Below are 21,491 nucleotides of genomic sequence, written 5' to 3'. Positions count from 1 at the left end.
CTCTTCCCTTCGGACTCCACAGACCTCCCTGTGTTGGCGGATAACATTTGGAGGGAGACACCCCAGGAGGGAGATGCTGGCTTTCTGCCAAAAGGCCCGGGGAGCCCAGGAGACTAGAAATGTAAGAGGTGGGATCCCATTTGTCCCTGAGCGTGTGCAGTGCTTTCTGCCAGGTGGACTCACGATCCCTGCTGCTTAGGGCATCGAGATAGAGCACGAGGCAGGTTGCCTGTATTTAGTCTAGAATGAAATAAACAATTAACTCCTGGGCCCACGACCTTCTCGTCAAACCCACACCCCTCAGATTCGCCTCCGTTGCTTCCTTGATCTGCCCTCCCCTGTCCCTCTTTCCAAACCTTTTTCCAGCGATTCCCGGTCCCCCCTCCATTATGACCCGCCTCCTACTTACCCCTCAAGTGGCCTCGACAGACGTAGACTGGGCTGTGTGTCTGCTGGGCCTCGAACCCGGAGCTTTGCTTTGCGCGTCGTAGGTGGGCCCCGGTGCACCCGTGGCTATGGCATATCCTCTCCCGGAGGCAAGTGCTCCTTCGACTCCTCACGGTGCCCAGGGTGGTGATGGGCCAGCCCGGGTTCACCCAGTGCCTGTCGTACAATTGCCGGTCACTTGCCTCCCCCTGATAGTGATGCTTACGATGCCTTTTGTCCTGGGTCCCCTGCCCGCCCGGCGGGTTCCTTGAAGGTTCTCGCAGCCCTCTGTAACATTGTCGTTTTAGCGTTTGGGGTGCTATTGTTCCCTGGGGGGGGGGGATCCGTGTCATCAGCCCTCGGTCAGCCAGCGTGGCTCCAAGCGGAGAAGGGTCCTGGCCGAGTATATGGTGCATAGCACACAAAATACAGCAGGTGGGGAAGGCCACGCTAGGGCTTGGCTGCGGGAAGCAGATGTTCGAGTACCTTCTGTTCAGAGGCTCTCTTGGCTTACCAGCATTACCTCCAGGGCATGCTTGCGACCAAGCAGGCATGTCCCACGTGTGGGACGGATATGATCCATAATGCTACTCAGAAATGTCATAGATTTAAACAGAGCTAGGGAAACGGCCGCTATAAAACTACCTTGGAAGTTAGAAATAAGTCAGGGTCCTGTAGGGCAGCAGGGAACGAGGGAGGCCAGCAGGTGCTACCGCCGTCTTTCGAGATTCTTCTGTCTGCTCTGTGCTTCTCAAGTTTAGTGTCACCAGCCTTGCTGCTCAACAGCTCCCTAGGCCCCTGACCTGAGCGCAGAATCTTCCCGAGGCACGTGGTAAGCGCTTCGGTATCTGAAGTTCCCAAGGGGAAAAAGACCTCAATGATGACATGGTGTGAGAAGGGCTGGAATTGTCATCAGGTCTACACCGGGAAGGGGCCGTGAGCCGAGGGAGCTAAGCACTTGGCCTGAGTTAGCGCTCGAGTCATCCGGGTAACCTAGGAGGGGGCGATGTCACAACCCCCTTTTTTCCAGTGAAAAGAACAGAAAGGCTAAGAAACGTGCTCAATTCTCAGGAAGAGGAGGAGAGTTAATTACTACTTTGTCCGATGCTAGGATCGGAGAGGAGGCCCCAACTCTTTCTTCTTTCCGCGCGGCTGGCTGTTCTATTTATTTATGTTACTCCGAAGCCTGACAACAACTGGTATGTGAACTGCGATTTAATCCACTCTTCATGATGCGGTGGGCTTCCCCCAAGTCATAAAGATAACTTGTACCCAAAAAGTACATAAACAGCCTAGCTCCTCTGCCTAAAGTGTTTTTGCTATCACTGATTTCAGCCAATGGGTGGCAAAGGAGTGTCCGTTTTCGAACACGCCAGCCAACCTGTTGGGCAAACGTTGTTTTTTATATGGATCGTTACACTTTGAACTTCGGTGTGAACACAGAGCGTATGTACTTTTATTTAATGAGCAGCTCGGAATCACTCATGGACTTGGCCACAGGGGTGAGGCATGTGGGGACACAGGAGGCACAGAAAAGAATTCTTAAAATTGTGTAGAATGTTCCTGAGAAGGGAAGAGGCAGGGTCCAAGCAGGGGAACGTGACTATCGTGCAAACGTGTTCCAGGTGTTCCGGAACTCTCTAGAACTTTATCCTTAAAATTGCTGCCTTGTCCTGCTTGTACGAGAAGCAGCATTTGGGAAATAAATAGATCATAATTAAAAGCTTTATTACATTTAGTCTGGTTAAAGAGAGTCTGACAACAAACATCTTGGGGGAGAAATCTGGATATGCGTACTCCAGCCCATTAACGGTGGTTAATTTGGGGGCTGGGGGGCTGAAGGAGCCAATATGAAGGACTTTTTTTCTCTGCATAATTTCTTTAAGTAGTACCTTTAGCTGGTGCAGAAGAAGAGGTGATCTCCTGGGGCGCCTGGGTGGCTCAGTCGGTTAAGCGTCCGACTTCAGCTCAGGTCACGGTCTCACAGTGCATGAGTTCAAGCCCTGCGTCTGGCTCCACACCGCCTGTGCGGACGCCGCTTGGGATTCTCGCTCTCCCCTCTCTCTCTGCCCCTCCCCCGTTCGTGCTTTTTCTCTCTCTCAAAATGAATAAATAAACTTTAAAAACAAACCGACACAACCCAAAGAACGCCATCCCTAAATCTTCTGGCACAGGGCAGATGGAGAGCTCCTTTTTACATTTGTGCATTTCCCAAAGAGGTTTAGCCCTAGAGAAAGGTCTAGATTTGGTGGCAGGGTTCGGTCGTGCCCGGCTGTGTGCTAACCAGAGGCTGATACGCCGAGAACTGGAAGGCGGTGACGCTCGACACCCGTTGGCGCCGAGGACGCTTCGGGGATGTCCTCCTTTCCACGGAAGTTGCTCCTGCCAAGGTCAGAGGTGAGCCCGAAGTCACGGCTTTATGCTCAGTTCCCAGGACTCGCCTTACTCGACCTTCCGGGGCCATTTAATACCGTGGGCCTCTCGCTCCTCTTTCCTACGCGGCTCTTCCCTCGCGTGTGTGACTATGTGAGCTTACACGGCGAAGGGGACTTTGCAGACGTGACGAAGTTAGGGATGTTGATGCGGGGAGATTTCCTCATCTCTAGCTGGGTGGGGGGGGGTGCGGTATCATCACAAGGAGCCTTGTAAGAACGAGGCAGGAGGGACAGAGCCAGAGAAAAGGACACGTGGTCATGGAAGCAGAGAGAGATGGGGGGGCACTGCTGGCTTCAAAGGAGGAGGAAGGGGCCAGGAGCTAAAGCGTGTGGACACCTCGGGAGGCTGGAAAAGACCGGGGAACGGATTCTGCTGTAGAGCCTCCAGGCGGCGTGTGGTTCTGCTGACTCACTTTAGACTCCCGGCCTCCAGAATGCGAGAGAACAAACGCGTGTCCCTTCAGGCCACTCGGCGGGCGGCTCTGTGTTACATCAGCAGCACGAAACTAGTACCCTTGCACCCGGAGACCCCATCCCTCTGGTCCCCGGCTCCCTCAACAGGGTGGCTGCTCACCCAGGGTGGCTGCTCAACAGGGTGCCCACCCCCTGTGGGACGGTGTTCAACCTTCCCCTCCCCGCGGCCTTCCTGACCTCCCTGTGGCTTTTTTGTTGTGTTGTTGTTTAAAAATTTTTTTAAAAATATTTATTTACTTTTGAGAGAGGGAGACAGACCGCGAACGGGGGACGGGCAGAGAGAGAGGGAGACACAGAATCCGAAGCAGGCTCCGGGCTCCGAGCCGTCGGCACAGAGCCCGACGCGGGGCTCGAACTCGTGGACCAGGAGGTCATGACCTGAGCCGACATCGAGTGATCAACTGACTGAGCCCCCCAGGCGCCCCTGATCTCTCTGTTTAACACCAAACCCCCATAGTCCTTTGGCAGCCCCGTTTTCTTCAGCTTTTGAATGTTGCTGGCACCTTCCCCCCAGACTGAATGCTCATGGTCTGCTAATGACAAATGTTGCCAAAATGCCAGCTCTGCCCGGGGCCAGGGGCCTTTCCGTGTCACCTTCTGCTGTTTGCTCCCTCCCCGGGACTGGATCGACGCCCGCCACCTGTGAGGCACTCGCCCGCTGTCCGCCGAATGAATGAACACGAACGGAGAGTTGAGCAATCATTTTACACAATAGTTTTACCTGGTCCTGGGAGCTGAGTGTCCAGAACAAACGAGCGGTGGGTTCGGTTTACCGTTCCGTTTCGCTGTCGATAGTGTTTGACGTCAGAGGCGTCTGACGTTCCTTCAAGATCTCCGTTTGTAGAAGGGGCAAAGGCCGCGTGTCACAGTAAAACAGTATAACGTGGACTCCCCCCGACTGAGCTGAGACTATGTTCAGAGTTTACCTGGTCTGCCCAGGGGGTAGCTCTGGCTTTTGACTGACCCACGTCCCAAAATTCATTTCTACAGAATGAAAAGTCAGGATCGTTACTCTGGAAAGGCGAAGGGACGGTTTTCGCTCGGGGCAAGGGTCTACGTTTAGGGTGACAGAGGACTCGGGAGAGGCGGCTTTGCCCTCCGTGGTTGTGGGCTGCCTGCCGAGACACTGCTCTTTTTTTTTTTTTTTTTTAATGTTTATTTTCGAGAGATAGAGACAGAGTAGGGGAAGGTCAGAGAGAGAGGGAGACACAGATTCTGAAGCAGGCTCCAGTCTCTGAGCTGTCAGCACAGAGCCTGATGCACAGAGCCTGACGTGAGGCTCGAACTCACGAACCATGAGATCGTGACCTGAGTGGAAGCTGGATGCTTAACCGACTGAGCCCCCAGGTGCCCCTATCTGTGGCTGTGGACCGCCTGCTGAGATGCTGCTCTTCTACTGTGAACAGTCTGCTTTTCACTCGGGGGTCCTCAGGGCTGTGCTCCCAGCCAAATATTTGTGGGAGGAGGGAAGGAAGAGAGGGAGGGAGGAAGGGGGTAAGGGAGGGAGGGAGGGGGGGAAGGGAGGGAGGAAGGGGGAAGGGAGGGAGGGAGGAGGGAAGGAAGAGAGGGAGGGAGGAAGAAAGGGAGGGAGGGAGGGGGGAAGGGAGGGAGGGAGGGGGGAAGGGAGGGAGGGAGGGAGGGGGAAGGGAGGGAGGGAGGAAGGGGGGAAGGGAGGGAGGGAGGAAGGGGGGAAGGGAGGGAGGGAGGGAGGAGTGAACACTTCGGAAAGCAGCTGGAGGGGCACCTGGTGGCTCAGTCGGTTAAGCGGCCGACTTCGGCTCAGGTCATGATCTCACATTTGGGGGTTCGAGCCCCGTGTTGGGCTCTGTGCTGATGGCTCGGAGCCTGGAGCCTGTTTCGGATTCTGTGTCTCCTTCTCTCTCTGCCCTTCCCCCTCTCATGCTCTGTCTCTGTCTCTCAAAAAATAAAGAGAAGAAAAGCAGATGAAAGCTCTGGATGAGTGTGGCGGTGCTGGCCGATAAACGGGGGTCCCAGAGGCTGCCTCTGACCCGAGGGAAGAGGACTCTGTTTAGAGCGACCCGGGGCCGCCCTCCTGAGGCAGAGCCGTCCGCGTACTGCGGGTGGAAAGGGGACCCGTCTACGCGGTAACGGAGCCGCTCTGGTCAGAAGGGAAGAATTCACCTGTTTTGGTTTTGCATTTGTTGTTGGTTTGTTGTTTGAAGGGGTGGGGCGTGGGGGGGAAAGAGCAGAGGGGAAGGGGGCACAGGGAGGGCCCAGCGATCCTGGGAGATGGCTCGAACATCGCTTACAGGGCTATGTTGGTAAACGACAGGCGGTGGGTATCTCCTCCCAACCGCCAACGAGCTCTGCACACACAAAGGCCTTGGGCCATGGTTTGGGGTGTGTGTGTGTGTGTGTGTGCGTGCGTGCAGGCCGGGCCCCACGTCTGTGAGGTTGCACGGAATTAGCCGGAACTGGGAGCTTGGGCACAGAGACCACCATAAGGATTCTGGCTCTGTTTCTCAATTTTTTGGTTGTGAAAATAGTTATAGGTTCACAGAACGTTGCAAAAAAAAGTCCCCTTTGCCCACTGTCCCCGGACGGCGACATCTTACGTATTTACTGTGCAGCATCACACCCAGCACGCTGACGTAGGGGCAGCTCACTTTATGTAGAGTTGCACCCTTACACACACTCCTTCGTGTGCACGCGTGTGTGGTTCTGCGGCACGTGTAGATCCGTGTAGCCGGCAGCGCCATCCGGTCACCCCTTTGCCCCGGGGACCCCTCGTGCCCCCTCGCAGCCGTGCCGGCCTCCCCGGGACACAGCGACCTGTGCGAAGCCTCCCGCCGACTCATCGAGATCGGAAGGCCGTCTGGGCTCCTGCACTAGGCCCGATGTCACTGAAATAACACCGACTGGATCCTAAATAGCTCATGTTCTAGAAGACTCTCAGCTCGCAGAATCAGGGGGTGCCCAGCCCTCCCTGCGCAGGAGGCAGCCTCTGACAACGGGGCGCACCGGGGCCGGGGACCGAGGTTGGGTGTTCCCGGGGACCGGGAAACAAGGCCTCACGTTGCCGAGCCCCACGGAGGTGCCACGTGGGCAGATCCACTTCCCTGCACCCCAGAACCCTACCCGGTGCCCCGTGGCGGTGACCGCTTACACGAGGCACCCCAAGGTTACGGATATGTTCTGGATTAATCACACATTTTTAAATGCAGAGAGCGGGAGACAAAGCCGTTTGCCTTTAGGGACCAGGCGAGTCTCTGACCCTCGGCCGCTAGAGGCGGGATGGGTGTCCTCCCCCAAGGGAATTAGTGTTCCCGGCTCGTCCGCAGCCACAAAAAGGTGCACACGTGTCTTGTTTTTCTAGAGAAGCCAGGACCTGGCGTAAGCAAACTCTCCTGATTTTTAAGCAGTGGCAGCTAATTAACAGAAATGTGACGCCCTCTTGTGAACCAAACAAAATAGACGCTGGAACCAGATTTGGCCCAAGCCAGCTGGTGACCTCGACTCTGGGACCTTTTCCCGTGGGCGCTCATTATGCAGTCACAGGATGAGAAAACACAGAGAGAGGAGTTGGACGGTTGGCGCCTCGGTAGCACTTGGAAGCACTCAATTAATTCATTAAGTCGTTGTTTTTCTCAAACGAGGGCTCGGAAACGACAATAACCAATGTTTGTATAGCGCACCTCGGCTCACCAAAGCCGCGTTGGCATTCGCTTCTTCCAGTCACCTCCTGGGGGGCGGGGTGTGGATAGCTTGGCCGAGGGCGCAGGGCTGGGAGGTGTGCACGGAATCAGGGTGGCGAGGGGCACCCAAGGGCTTCTGCCAGGCCCCCCACCCCCACCCCGCTGCATGGCGGCTGTGTCAGCGGGTCAGACCAAAGACACAGTGAGCTTTTCCCACTTGGGCGATGCCAGACCTATGGACTTGAGACTGAGAGCCTAGTGAAGCGTCTTGAGGGATTTTCACGTGGAATTTAGACTACGTACCGTTTCAACTGTGTTCAGAGCCCAAGCCCCTCATTTCCCGTCGGCCACCCAGGGGCCCCACAATTTACATGTTAGAAGCTCCTTTTCTTGGAGCGCCTGGGTGGCTCAGTCGGTTAAGCGTCCGACTCTTGATCTCAGCTCAGGTCTCGATCTCAGGGTCCTGAGTTCAGGCCCCTGCGTCGGGCTCCATGCTGGGCGTGCGGCTTACTTAAGGGAAAAAAAAAAGTCCTTTTCTGCCTTAATTCTTGTCTCGTGGCTCTTTGTCCCCTGCAGAGAGCCTAGGGCAGTGCTTTAGACTTCATAATTGTAATTGCGATCGCCGCTGATCCGGAGGTCTGTCGCCCTGCCATCTGCTGACGGCAAAGGTGTCGCTCTGCGGAGGGGGTGTCACCGGACTGGCCAGGTGGAGGCGGGGCAAGCGACCGTCTGCCTCTGCAGGTCTCAGGGAGCTGGGATTACTTTCTTATCCGGTTACCATTTACGGAGATGCTCCCTGGGCACGTATTTAGTCTTGACTCTTTTATTTTTATTTTTTTATTTTTTTTTAACGTTTATTTATTTTTGAGACAGAGAGAGACAGAGCATGAACAGGGGAGGGGCAGAGAGAGGGAGACACAGAATCAGAAGCAGGCTCCAGGCTCTGAGCCATCAGCCCAGGGCCCGACGCGGGGCTCGAACTCACGGACCGCGAGATCGTGACCTGAGCCGAAGTCGGCCGCTTAACCGACTGAGCCACCCAGGCGCCCCTAGTCTTGACTATTTTAAACAGCCCGGGCTGAGGCGTAAGGAAATCAGTCTTTGGTTTGTTGACCTTGAACATTTGATCCAGAAGGAGGCCAAGGTGCTGGCTCCTTCGTTTCAGGCTGCAGGCTCCATCCACCCTGGCTCCCAGCGTCTACCCCACCCAGCTCCCGCCTCAGCTCAGACCTCACACCAGCTGTGTCCCCACTGGTGCCACGCTCCAGCCCCGTGCTTCCTCGGAAATGCCAAACCCGTGCCCACGTGGGAGTCCTCCTCCCTCAGAGGTCAGCGTGATGGCTCCTTCTTATCACAACTGCCCTCTCCCCTGTCTGACTGCGAACTAGAACGCTCCCTCCCCAACGTATGATTTCGAACACATCCCGCAGTTTAAAATCTCCTTTATCTGAATGCTGTTTATTGTTGGCTCGCCTTCGGGACGTAGCCCCAGGAGGCCAGGGCTGTCTTGTTCAGCCCCGTCGCACAGAGCCTTGAACAGTGCCCGGCCTCCATCCGCGGAATGACCTGGAATCTTGTTCAGCCCCGTCGCACAGAGCCTTGAACAGTGCCCGGCCTCCATCTGCGGAATGACCTGGAAGAATCCAAATAGCAATGTGCGTTTAAGTCCTGAGTTCCTGCCGTGAACCAGAGTGAGGCACAGCTGATGCTCTTGGCCTTGACGACAGTAGACCTCACCCAGCTCACCCTTCCCCCTGGTGCTCCCTGTGCAAATGAACAAGCGCGCCCTCTCCCCGTCCTGGACACGCAGTGTTCCGGAGAACCGGAGTGGAGGGTTCGACGTTCAAGTGAACCCGTACGCCTTTTGTCCTACGGCCTAACTTAGAGCCTTAGGAGTGCTTGCTTCCTGAGCGTTGTCTCTGGCCTGTCTCCAGCAATCTGTCAGGAAGTTACGGACCGAGTGCCCTTCAGCAATTCGGCTGGACTTGGGTTGCTTTCGAAAGATGAATTTAGAGGCAATTTTCCAAGCACCAGCAGCCGTCACATAAACGGAGACAGAAGACTACTGACTCCTTGCCTGGGCACCGACGGGCCCTCGCGCCAGTGGGAGCTGGGTGCCGGGTCTTAGTGATGAATCCTGGGAATCGGCGGCTTAGAAACCGGTTCGCTTCCCGCTGCTTTTGCTGACACGGGGGAGTGCAGGGTGAGGTCCGAAAGGGGCCAGGCGTGGAAGTTAAGCTGAGCAGAAGCGACGGAAGGGGCAGGCTTCAAGGACATCTGTGCTCTTAGCGGCATCGCGATGTTCATCTCGTGTGATGGAACGCTTCTGAGTCTGCATTGTCAGTACAGACGTTAAGGCTGTAATGGCTATTGACGTCTATTCTAGGTAATCACGCCTGGAGATACCACGGGACATTTTTCATAGGGGCTCTAATCTGCGAGTGGAAGTTTCTCGGTACGGTCACTATCTGCAAAAATGTCAAACTTACACGCGCTAATATTTATAAGGTGGCATGTGTGGGTTTGCATTTTTTTTTTTTTTTTGGCCGTTGTTTGTGTGACATTTTGCTTTGTTAATTGCTGCGCTTCGTCAGGGGTTGATGTCGCGGGATGACTGATGGCACAGGGTGGTGGGGCTGGGGATCACCCCGGAGCTGTTGTGCAGGCTCCGGGTCTGACTTCCAGCCTTGAATGTCCAGAAATATGATGGTCAGGACCCCATGGTGGAACATCCCAGACTCAGAAGATATTGGTGTATCAACCAGGGTGCCGATGTCTTTATTTCCAATAAATGCTCCCTTCCTAGAGGGCCAAGACCCCTCTCTGCCATCCGGGTGCCCCGTTCTTCACAGCTACCATGGGTAGGGACAGCCATGATGGGATGGAAGGACAGACCTGGTACAGAATCCCAGCTCCAGTAACGACCCTGGTGACACCAAAACCTTTCCGAGCCTGTTTCCTCAGTTGCACGACGGCTACCATGGTTCCTACTCTCAGGGCAGCTGAGAAGATTAAACAAGAAGATGTGTTCAACTGTTGGGTCCAGGAAGAAGCACTGAATAGTTTTAATGCGACAGCCAGACGCAGGGGTGACTTTGGAGCCCGTGTGTGGATTCCTATCCCAGCCGCAGTCCCCTGCAATAAACTGTTTAGTATTTCTGAGATTTGGTTTCCTCATCTAAATATTGGGATCAAGGGGCGCCTAGGGGGCTCAGTCGGTCGAGCATCCAACTTCGGCTCAGGTCACGAGCTCACAGTCCGTGGGTTCGAGCCCCGCGTCGGGCTCTGTGCTGACAGCTCGGAGCCTGGAGCCTGCTTCGGATTCTGTCCTTCTCTCTCTGCCCCTCCCCCGCCCACGCTCTGCCTCACGCTGTCTCTCAAAATACACAAATGTAAAAAATATAAATAAAATAAACGTGGGGATCGGGATGTTGTCTACCTCACAGACTTGCTGCTGCCTTGAACTCGATACGGTGCGGAAAGCAGGTGGCACAGTGACCGTGGCGGCCGGACCCGGTAAGGAAGGGCTCAGCTGAATGGAGGCCGCCATCGTTATCATAATACTTCCGGCCGTGGTGGTAGAAATTGGAGCAGCTTCGTGGCACCACCAGCACCAAAAGCAAAACAGCCTCGAGACGAAGGTCGCTCAGTGAGAACAGAATCGAGCAGAGAGGTGGACTGTCTAGGACAGAGCTTCCCGACGCTGGCACCACTGACGTTTGGGCTGGATGATTCTGGGGGAGGGGGACGTCCTGTGCAAAACAGACGGTTTAGCAGCGTCCCTGGCCTCGGCCCACGCGATGCCAGCGGCAGCACCCGGTTGTGACTGCCAGAGATGTCTCTGGGCACTGCCAGACATCGCCCCGCTTGCAAAGCACCGGGCTCGGCGACCACTTCACCCCAACCCCAGAGAAGCCTGTGGTCCCACTGCATTGCCCACACCTGTATACACTCTTACCTGCCCGGTGTTTTGCTCTAGACTTAACCTGTGCTCTCCTTTGTCCATTAAAAAAAATTTTTTTTAATGTTTATTTATTTTTGAGAGACAGACAGAGAGACAGAGCGTGAGTGGAAGGGCAGAGAGAAAGGGAGACACAGAATCCGAGGCGGGCTCCAGGCTCTGAGCTGTCAGCGCAGAGCCCGACACAGGGCTCGAACCCACGAACCGTGAGGTCGTGACCCGAGCCGAAGTCGGGCACCCCTGGAGTAACTTCTTTAGAGGGTGCATTCTTTTCTGTGTGTGGATGCCCACAATGGGTGGTAACATTACAGCCTCGGGGACAGGAAAGAAGCACGCCAGACCGCAGATTCCTGTGTAAAATGGGGGCCCTGATTTACCCCCAAGTTGGGTGTTTGCAAGCGGATTAACTGAGATGCCATAGTTTCCCCCCTCTTCCCTCTCCTTGCCAGTGATAATCTTATTCTAAATTGCAGAGGCGCCTTGTCTGGCCTCTCGATATTTACCGCAAAATGGCTTTAAGAACAGAGCTTAACTTAATGTGTCTAAGCTCTGGGTTTTTGCTCTATTATCCCAACGCGTTTATTTGTCTGCATTACTGTCCAATTTAGAATGTTCCTTACCAGCGGAACGCAGTGGTTTGTAAATCTCTCTTTCACGACTGGAATCGTTTGTCCCATTGTAATTTGGATTAGCGTCTGAGAAGGCCTGGCTCAATGGGCAAAATTTTAAATTATTTGCCAATTAAAAAAAGATATTTTATTACTTTCAAACCAAGCAAAAAGTGGCCTGGCAAACTATGACTTCATAAAATAAATCCTTTAGGGAGATATGAAGGAAACAGACAAGAGTGACTCAGAACTTCATTTTGTGAGCTCTGTGTTGATTGCTGATTTTATGTCCGTCTACAATACCCGCGGAGAGAGAAGTGCGTACGTCGTCCCTGGTCTGCCTAATGTGTTTGTGGAGACAGCCTGTGCTCTTAAGTAGTTTCAACAGTCACCAGAAATTTTGTTCACACTGTTAATTTGCTTAGCAAAGCCTTTCTTAAAAGATCTTAAGAAGTAAACTTTAACCCAGCCTCTGTCAGAATTACTAGCAGTGGATATGGAGCTGATGTGATTTGCCAGCCCACCGCTGTTTCGTCCTATTCTCTAGGGCAGTCGTTCCACATTTCTGAGCTGTGCAACGTTCGTATCATGACACCATTTTTGTACCCAGTGTTAATTCGGTCCCGTGTTACCTACTGATTTTTCATCGGAAGATAAGTGATTTAGAAGGAAATTGTAATTCCCGTCCACACACACCAGCGCTCTATCTGTCCCCAGTGAGTTGAATCATTGCTGTGAGGTCCACCGGAAAGCTCGCAGGGCTGGACATCAACAGACCCGGGCCAGATGCAGGTTGTGTTTCTAACAAGCTATATTAATTTCTTGGATATTCAGCCTCATTATTTTTGAACAGCCTTTGATTTTCCTACTTCTCCCAGTGGCAAAGATTGAATTTGGGAAGCGAGGGGGCGGGGGGTGTCCAAAGACGGAAGGCAGAAACGTTCCGTCCGAAACCCTGTCAACAGAGTCTCGTGGATCTGCAAAATGAGAATGGATGGGTTGGCATATCAGAATTTTAAAAAGATCTTTAAGCGGGTGTACAGAAAGGGAGCTGTAGAGGAAAAACAGAAATGTCACGGAGGACATTTCACAAAACATGTTGCCATTTAGAGATAATGTCAAGTTTAAGGCAGAAGAGTGTCTGCTAAAGAGGATTGGAGAGGGGGTGGTCGACCCAGAGATACTCAGTCTCTGGTCAGGTCAGGACTTAGGGCCAGACAGGCAAGAGAAGGCTGGGCCAGCTGCAGTTGGCTAAGTCAACGGAGCATCGTCACAAGATACAAAGAGAACGGTCTATAGCATGAACCGTTCTAGCCCCCAAGTCGAAGCCACCCCAGGGCCACTCTGCGGAGGAAAGGATAAACAAAATGTGGCACATCCATGCAGCGGAATACCATCCAGTCATAAAAAAAAGGGAGGGACTAATAATGTTACAACATGGATGAACCTGGAAAATATTATGCTGAGTGAAAAGAAGCCAATCACAAAAGACCACACACCGTATGATTCCATTTACATGAAATCTCCAGAACAGGCAAATCCATAGAAATGGAGAGTGGATTGGTGGTTGCCAGGGACGTAGGGGGAAGTAGGAAGGGAGGGTGACCACTCCCGCGGGAGGCGGTTTCTTCTTGGGGGACGAAATGTCCTAAAAGTGATCGGGGTGCTGGTTGTGCAGTTCTGTGAATGTAGTAAAAACCACCGAATTGTATGTATGCCTTTTGAAACGTTTATTTATTTAGTTTTTAAGAGAGAGCGTGCGAGTAGGGAAGGGGCAGAGAGAGGGGGAGAGAGAATCCCGAGCAGACTCTGTGCTGTCAGTGTGGAGCCCGACTTGGGGCTCGATCCACGACCTGTGAGGTTATGACCTGAGCCAAAACCGAGAGTCGGACGCTTAAGTGACTGAGCCGTGCAGGTACCGCCCCAAAATGTATAGTTTTAATGTGTTTTAGGGTGTGTGGGTTGTATCTCAACAAAGGCATTACGGAGAGAGAGGGAAGGAGAGGACAGACACCCCAGGGACGAATAAACGAGAGAAAGCAAAGGGAGCGAGCGTCATAGGACGTTATGACCAGAAACACTTGAGACAGGATTTTAGAAAATCAGTAGAAGTTCTTCCACATCTGACTCTTTGGTTTCGGCTCAGGTCGTGATCTCACGGCTAAGAGTTCGAGCCCTGCATCGGGTTCTGCCCTGACCACGCGGAGCCTGCTTGGGATTCTCTCACGCTCTCTCTCTGCCCCTTCCCCACTCATTCATGTGTGTGCATGCTCCCTCTTTCTCTCTCTCTCTGTCTCAAAAATAAATAATAAACATTAAAAAAAAAATTCTGCCTCCAGGTGCTGAGATGCTGAAAGAGTTTGGGTTTTAGAGCCAAGACAGCAGGTTCCACGCCTCATGCAAGCTTCTCACCCTCCCTGGACCTCAGTTTCCTCATCCGAATATTGGAGAGTCGAGTCCTGTGCTCCTTTCCAGCCCTTCCTACCCATCGACGTCCAAGGTTCTGTTGCCAAACTCTTCCTTCCCTAGCAGCCCCTCTCCCCAGAAAATCCCACCCCAACACCTTGTTGCTGTAGCAACAGAAAGAGAACGCACTTTGTTAGGGAACTGTGATGTTTTATATTTTGGGTTTCCTTTGTGGGGCGGGGGGCGGCATCCTTAAAACAACAAGATTCCTCATTCTTAAACTGTCGCACACGATTCTAAAAATAGAAACCCACGCTCGAAGGGACCGTTGGTATGGTGACCGTTGACCTGGACTTGCGTAACCTTCTAGGCTGCACGGTCCAGCAAGGTCAGGCTGAAAACAGCAGTGTCTTGACTTGAGTCTTGGGTCTAATACCTGCCTGAGGGACCCATCGATTCCCTTCTTTTCTTCCTTGGTTCCTGTTTATCTCTTCCGATCTTCTTCAAAAGGACTTGAAAGCATTAAGTACCGAACTTCATTTGATTAAATTGATTGCTCAGTGAAAAACAAGACCGTCACCTGGGGGCTGCAGATCAGACTGTTTTCCAGGCCTTAACTGAAGCTGTCATCTGAAAGTTGAAGGTTGAGGGGGCTGGCGAGGAGGAAAGAACGACGGCGAAGGAGTTACGTTACAGTCAGTGAAGGTTAGAAATGAATCACAAGATCGGGGTAGGAAACCAAGTAATAAATTAAGTGCATAATAGCGGGTTGCCAGGTAGACAGTGGGCTAATACTGAAGTGACAATTGAATACAGCGGGGGCTGAGCGACAGAGACGAGCAGGCAAGATGGAAAGCCAGAGCAAGACGTGACGACAGAGCAAGCAGGCCGACACGGAGGGGGAGAGCAGAGGAGGCTGCCACGTTGTCTTAGGAGAAATTAAGAAGCCAGACAAATTATAAGTGTACTTTCATTTTGGAAACATGATCGGAGAGCCTGAGATTTGGCGCTCCCGGGGGGGGGGGGCGGCGGTGGCTAAGTGGTGCTGGCGGGGGGGGGGGTGTCCTGTGGGTTGCGCTCTCCGACGCGGCCGGGGGACAGTGTCACAGCTCGCAGGTGTCAGTGAAGCTCAGGGCCAGCGTGACGTCTGAGGTTGCGCTGGATCTCCTTGGTTCTCCACCGGGAGAGAGAATAGCCGAGAGAGATCAAGGCCGCGGCCATGATTGTCGGCCATGATTGCACATCCAGCACTAGGCTCCCGTAGGTGATCTCTCACCACAGCCCCACGCAGTACCTGCCGCCCCTCTCCCCGAATTTCAGATGAGGACGCTGAGGCAGCTTGCTGGACCACACAGCAAGGGCTCTGTGCTTCCAACCTCCCTGGGCCCCCTTCTGAAGCCACCGCCCACGTGGTTAAATGTGCCTTTCCTCGCGAGGGCCGGAGTGGAGTTTCCAGGCACAGGGAGGGGTTTTCACGGACCGCCTAGACTTGGACGGCATTCGTGTCGCTTGGCACGTCACCAGAAAAGAAACGGGTGGGTCGCTCTCAACTCTTGGGACAAATTGCACAAAGGACCCCGCCGCCCTCCAACGCCGCCAGTCCGCCCAGCCAGCCCGGAGGATCTGGCCAAGACCTGTGGTTCAGGCTAGTTTCAGGTGCACAGAGTGGTTCGGTCATGGTGTCCCGGCAAGAGTAGGGTCTGGAGAGACGGGGGCTCCTCCGCATGCCCTCGAGCCCACGCCCAGTCGCGCGCCGTCCGCGGCCGCAGTGACCTCTGCAGGTTGAGGAGAGACTCAAACTCCTTCTAGAAGGTTCTCTGCAGTTCTCAAAGGTTATGACCAAACGAAGAGAGGAATACCAACTTCAAAATTATTGCCAGCTTCTAAGCCAGCACACTCAGAGGGGGGGCCCGTGAGCTTCCCGGGGCAGGACCCAGTTCAGACCCCGTCCCATGTCTCTCTCTGCCCCGAGGCAAGACCTCTGAGCAGGTCGGTGACAGGTCCTCACTAAAGGAGACACACAGCAGAAAGAAGGAAGTTTCCAGCGGACTGCCCAGGCCAAGCACAGGTTTCACGAGAATAATAGAAGGCGTAATTTGTTTTCTGAGTATAATTTTATTCTATCTTAATGCCAACAAGGTAAGATAGATTTTCTCTGATTTTGTACTCGCCCTCTTGTTTTTATAATATCGTGCTATTATAATAACCATTTTACTGCAAATGATAAAGTCCCTGAATTTCATATGTATTATCATATTCTAATTTACCACCAAAACTTTGCTTTTCGTCTCCCCTTAATTTTTATACCTTCACTATTGAAAAATTTTTAAGTATTTTCTAAAGTGGCTCATTCAGGCCTTTTACTGCGGACTTTCTACCACACACCCCTATTTCTGCTGTCATCTCTCTTTTCAGATGGTAAATTACTCTGAAAGTTTTAGTGAATAAATGAGTAAATTAATTAATAACGACCAGAAGAAGGTCCCATTAAAACAGCGCGTGTTTGAGGTGCTCAGCTGACATCTGGCGAGCGGTGACTGATCGTCTTATGACAAAAGATGAACTTAAGACCCCCCCCTCCCTCCCCCACCTCTCTCCTTCCTGACTCATAGGAGTTTTTACCGGCACAGTTATATAAGCGAACAGAGCATAAAGGAAATTATTGTTTAATTTCAAAAACACAAATGAATCACTAACATAAAGTGAGCTTTTGCTTTCACGTCTAAGGTGACTCATGGCCCGGTACCGTGTTTTCGGAGAGATGAGCTCAGAACAAGTTTGCGTGCCTGATGTTTGAGTCAGGGATTCTGAAATGGAACAGGTAGACAAATGAAGGCTCAAATGTCACGTAAGTAATAAGTGGCAGGAAGGAAACACAATAAGGGACCGGGTGTTGGTGGGTGCCGTGAGGTGCTGACCCCTGAATGGCAAAAAGGCCCAGCCACGCACACCAGGGGGCAGTGCTCCTCGGGGCAGAAGGCAGAGCAGGAGCAAAGGTCCTGAGGTCAGAACAAAGGTGGCTCAAGTTATAAGCCCCAGAAGGGAAGCTGACTTGGCGGCGATGGCCCTTGCAGCCCCCGAGGACCGAACCGCAATCTGATACGGACAGTGGAGTTAGCAGACGGGCCGGGCCGTGTTACTGAAACAATGGACTGGAATGTTCAGGATTCTTCTGCTCGCTCCTTGGGGATTGTGCTCAGATCTGTACCGATAAGCATCCCAGGCACCGCAGAAGGCGGAATGGAGCAGTGATGGGCGAACCCGCAGTAAATGAAATGCCTTTCTGTTACAACGGCCGCAGCCGGAGGCGACGCCGTCTCTGTGCTCCTGGAGGTGACGTTCAGGCCTCCGCTTCCCGCGTATACGCTTAGGTTTCACCTGCGGACTTGGACTTTCTTTTTCAGAGGAACAACATGTGTCACTTGCAACTTTTTTTTTTGACATGACAATAATGAGACACATAAAGAACAATGAAGAGCGAAGCGTTTCTAAGTATATTTGGAGCAGTCATTACCTCCACAGTGCCTTTCAAATGTCACCGTGGAGTGTTCGCCTGTGCGGAGCAAAGCCTAGAACTTCTCCCCTCCTCTTCCTCCAAGTGTCTGAGGGTCTTTGAACTCCGTGTTGAACGAGGGCAACTTGCTCCGAAGTTAAAGGGCTCTAGACCTTCGTTCGAGTTGAACGTCTGTGTTGAACGAGGGCAACTTGCTCCGAAGTTAAAGGGCTCTACACCTTCGTTCCGAAAAACCCAAACCGACGGGGCCCGTCAAAGCCTCGAGGAGACCCTTCCCTTTTCGGTGCTTACCGAGCTCGCCCCTCTGGAAATGTCCGACATGCACTCATTTAAGCAATGCGACGGCTCAGAAGAAGACCCCCGATGGCCATTGCGCTCGATTGTGAAAAGTACAACAAAGAAAGTCCAAGAAGGTGTGGTTCTTTCCCCCGCTCCCCAAAGAATTTAGCGTCGATCGTGCACATGAGCTACTTTCTAGTGGTGGCCTCCTGAATGCAATTATGTAATCCGGCTCTCTCTGCAAGTGGAAGCTGCGAAAACTCGTTTTAACACAAAGGGCGCCTGGGATTTTCACCTGAAAGGAAAAAACAAAGCATTAAGGCTGCTGGAACAGGCTTCACACATTCAAAACGTACGCAGCCGTGTCTAAACAGAGACGTATTTGAGATGAATCATCAAACACACATATTTTACGGGGCGCCTGGGTGGCTCTGTCGGTTAAGCGTCCGCCTCTTGATTTCGGCTCAGGTCGTGATCTCGCGGTTCGTGGGTTCGAGCCCCGCGTCGAGCTCTGCGCTGACAGTGTGGAGCCTGCTTGGGATGCTCTCTCTACGGTCTCTCTCTGCCCCTCCCGTGCTTCCTCGCACGCGTGCGCATGCTCTCTCTCAAAATAAATAAAATAAACTTAAAAAAAATCATCAGACGCACATATTTTAAAAACAGGTTTTGACCCAAAGCACCCGAGTCTCTCACGGACCACCACAGGACAGTTCACTACAAACCCAATCTCCCTTGCTCGTGGCTCCTTACGATTTTTGTTGAAAAATGCTCAATGCTCAGAATGCTTCTGCCGCTCTTTGAACTTGCATCCCGAGGTTGTGGTTTGCTGAGCGGAAGTTAACGTGATCTTCCGCAGGGGCTGCCCCACGGCCAGCCATCTCGTTCCCAAGATGCTACAGGCCCGGGGAGACTAACGGCGGGCTTTTCAGTTGGCAACGTTCAGGTTGGCTTGGGGTAACGGGCCTATGGGCAGGGTACGGGGGGCACGAGGGGCTCCATGGCCTTTCCTTCTACAGCATCTGCCTCTTTCTTTGCTCCCTACCCTTGGGCAGAAATGTAGAGGCCACCTTGCAAAAGGCCGACCTCGGTGTCAGGTGAATTTTAGACGCCCCCCCCCCCCCACCGGCACCCACATCATCAGGGGTCTGTGGCCACCGCGATGCTTCTGGAGAATGAGGTGGACTATCGAGAAACCCTCATTAAACCTTAATTAAGAAGACTTTAGCACAGCCCCGGGATAGGAAGCGGCTCTCTGAAGGACAAAGTGTCCTCTGTGGGAGGAACTCAAGTCGGGCGAGCCTGAGTCACTGTGCGTCTTTGTGATGCAGTCAGTGTTGCTGAGTTCATTGGGGAGGAGACTTATAATGAGCTGCGATGGTTCCTCTCGCCGGGCTCAAATTAATTTCTTCAAATGTTCCCGTTAGTTAACAATGATTGATAGAGTGAAGATATTATTAACAAAAATTAGGTGCCCAGCTCGGGAACGGACTTTGGTTCGTGCCTCAGCACTTGGCAAAAGGCAAGCGGAGAGAGGGTATTTTCGGCAGCTTGTGGTTGGAATGAGTCGGGCAGGTGGAAAACGACTACGGCCATTCGTCAAGGCTGTCGAGACCCGTCCCCCACCAGAAGTTGTGCCACCATGCCCCAGGAGCTCCCACGTTCTGCTAATCGGAGCCAGTTCGGCCGTAACTCAGGACCTGGAAAACGGCTCGGGCTGTTTAGTGCACCTGTTTCATTGAACGCGCGTCCGTCTCGCGGCTCTCGATGCTTTGCCATCATGAGAGCGCGCCGTGGGACTTCCAGAAAAGTAAACAACACAGCTCAGAAAAATGTCTGCTCGGGGCGGCTTCGAATAAGTCCGAGCGCTACGTGCTCCGGGGAGCTGATGAGCAGGGGAGCGGCAGCGTGAGCAGCGAGAAGTGAGCAGGTTATTCTGCACGTGTAATAACGTAAATCTGACTCAAGGAAATGAGCGAGAAGAAGGGGAGACAGGAAAGCAGATGGAAGAAGTTAAATAGAAACCCGAGGTGATAGCACCATTACTCTGTGGGCAGGGATTTATTAGCGAGTGGGTACATTTATTGGGTGTGTTTACCGCCTGCACAGAGCACTTGGTGCTTAGTCACCTGCGTGTCGAACTGGGCTCCCCAGCTGGGCTTACCGAGTGGGCGTTTGCTGTGCACCTACTATGCGCCAGGCGGGGTGTGCGGTGTGGAGGTTGTCGAAAGAAGGGAGAACACGGACCCAGAAGTTGGGGACTTGGCCGTGGCCTTTTTGTCCCCTCCCCGCCACGCCCAGCACCCCAGAGGGTTCCCCTGGTCCACGAATAAAAGAATTCGCGCCCGTGGCATCGCTGCTCTGCTCTTTCCAGCTACTTAGGAGCGTTTTGCTCAACCACGCCGATCCTGCTGTCGACTTACCAGACCCGATCCTTGGAACTACCCCATGGAGCGAGGACTGGGATTATCCTCGACGAACAGAAGAGGAAACTGAGGGAGCGAAGAGAGGGTAGGAGTTTGTTGAAGGATTTTTTTTTTTTTTTACCTCAATACCCTGGGTTCGTTGTCTCTCCGCGTCGAAGAGTGAAGAAGAGGACAGAATTAAATGAGCAGCAGGCAGAGGTTAATCAGAAAATACGAAAGTAAGAATAGTGGGAAAGCTCTCTCTTTGCAGAGAGGGGGCGTTCAAAGGTGAACGCCCCCGACTGTAGGCAAGGGTCTTTGTTTTCTAGGGTGCTGGTCACCCCCCGCTTGCCTTCGCCTCGTTCCTTCTCAGGTCCAACCTTCTTGGCTGGATCGCTCTCGGTGCTGGGTCATCCACTCCTGATTGGCTCGGCTCCATTGTGTGAGAAACCGGCCGTTGGTCATACTGTCCCTCCTGTAATGTGAGTTTTATGGTTTACCTATTTTAGTCAGGTATTTTGATGGTCGGATTCCTGAGGGAAACCCGAGGGGGGGTGGGTCGTGCCTGTTACATTCTCAAGAGGAAGCGCAAGGCCTAAGGAGGCTTGCTGTGGTCGGACACTCCCAGCATTGTTCCAAAATATGTGTTTGTCCCCACCCGGGGACCTCAGGTCCTAACCTTTCCCTCTCTGCCAAATTTATCCTATCTTTGCCCTATCAGAAGTTGACTGAGGCCACACGGTCAAGAGAGAAGGCAGGTCTCTGCCTCCTGCGTGCCGTTGGCTACGTTCTTACTGCCTCCCCAAAGGACACCACGGGCCCAACCTGCAGGTCAAAGCGCGGAGCCAGTCCCTGTTTCTGATGACCTTCACAGCCAGATAGGATCAATCGCTCGGCGAGGTTGTCCCGCCTCTCGAGAAGTCGGTCTCTGGAAGCCCAGACCTGCCCACTGCTCCCCAGCCCGGAACAGTTGGCCTGCTAGCTGGAGAGTGAGCCCACGGGGCTCGGGAGCTGAGGCCAGCCCCGGAGACGTGCCCATGCCCTAGACCCTGCCGGTCCTGGCCGTGCCAGCTCTGGACAGAGAAGGGCAGAGAAGGGCTCGGAGAGAGGACTCTTACCTCACAGCTTCCTTGTGCGAGCCAGGGAAAGAAACTGGACCTGATCTGGCCGGCTTTCTGCAGAATGGCCGGACCGAAGTCAACCTGGCTGGAAATGAAAGAATCCCGGCGTCTGCTACGTATGAGGGTCCAGAGGGACCCCCGTCCGCCCCTTGCCCTGCTCCTGCTTCACATGCCGACTTCCTGACAAGATAAATCGTCCCCACCCCCGT

This window comes from Panthera tigris, chromosome A3, assembly GCF_018350195.1.
Source record: "Panthera tigris isolate Pti1 chromosome A3, P.tigris_Pti1_mat1.1, whole genome shotgun sequence".
Taxonomy (NCBI): domain Eukaryota; kingdom Metazoa; phylum Chordata; class Mammalia; order Carnivora; family Felidae; genus Panthera; species Panthera tigris.
This window is presented reverse-complemented; position numbering follows the sequence as displayed.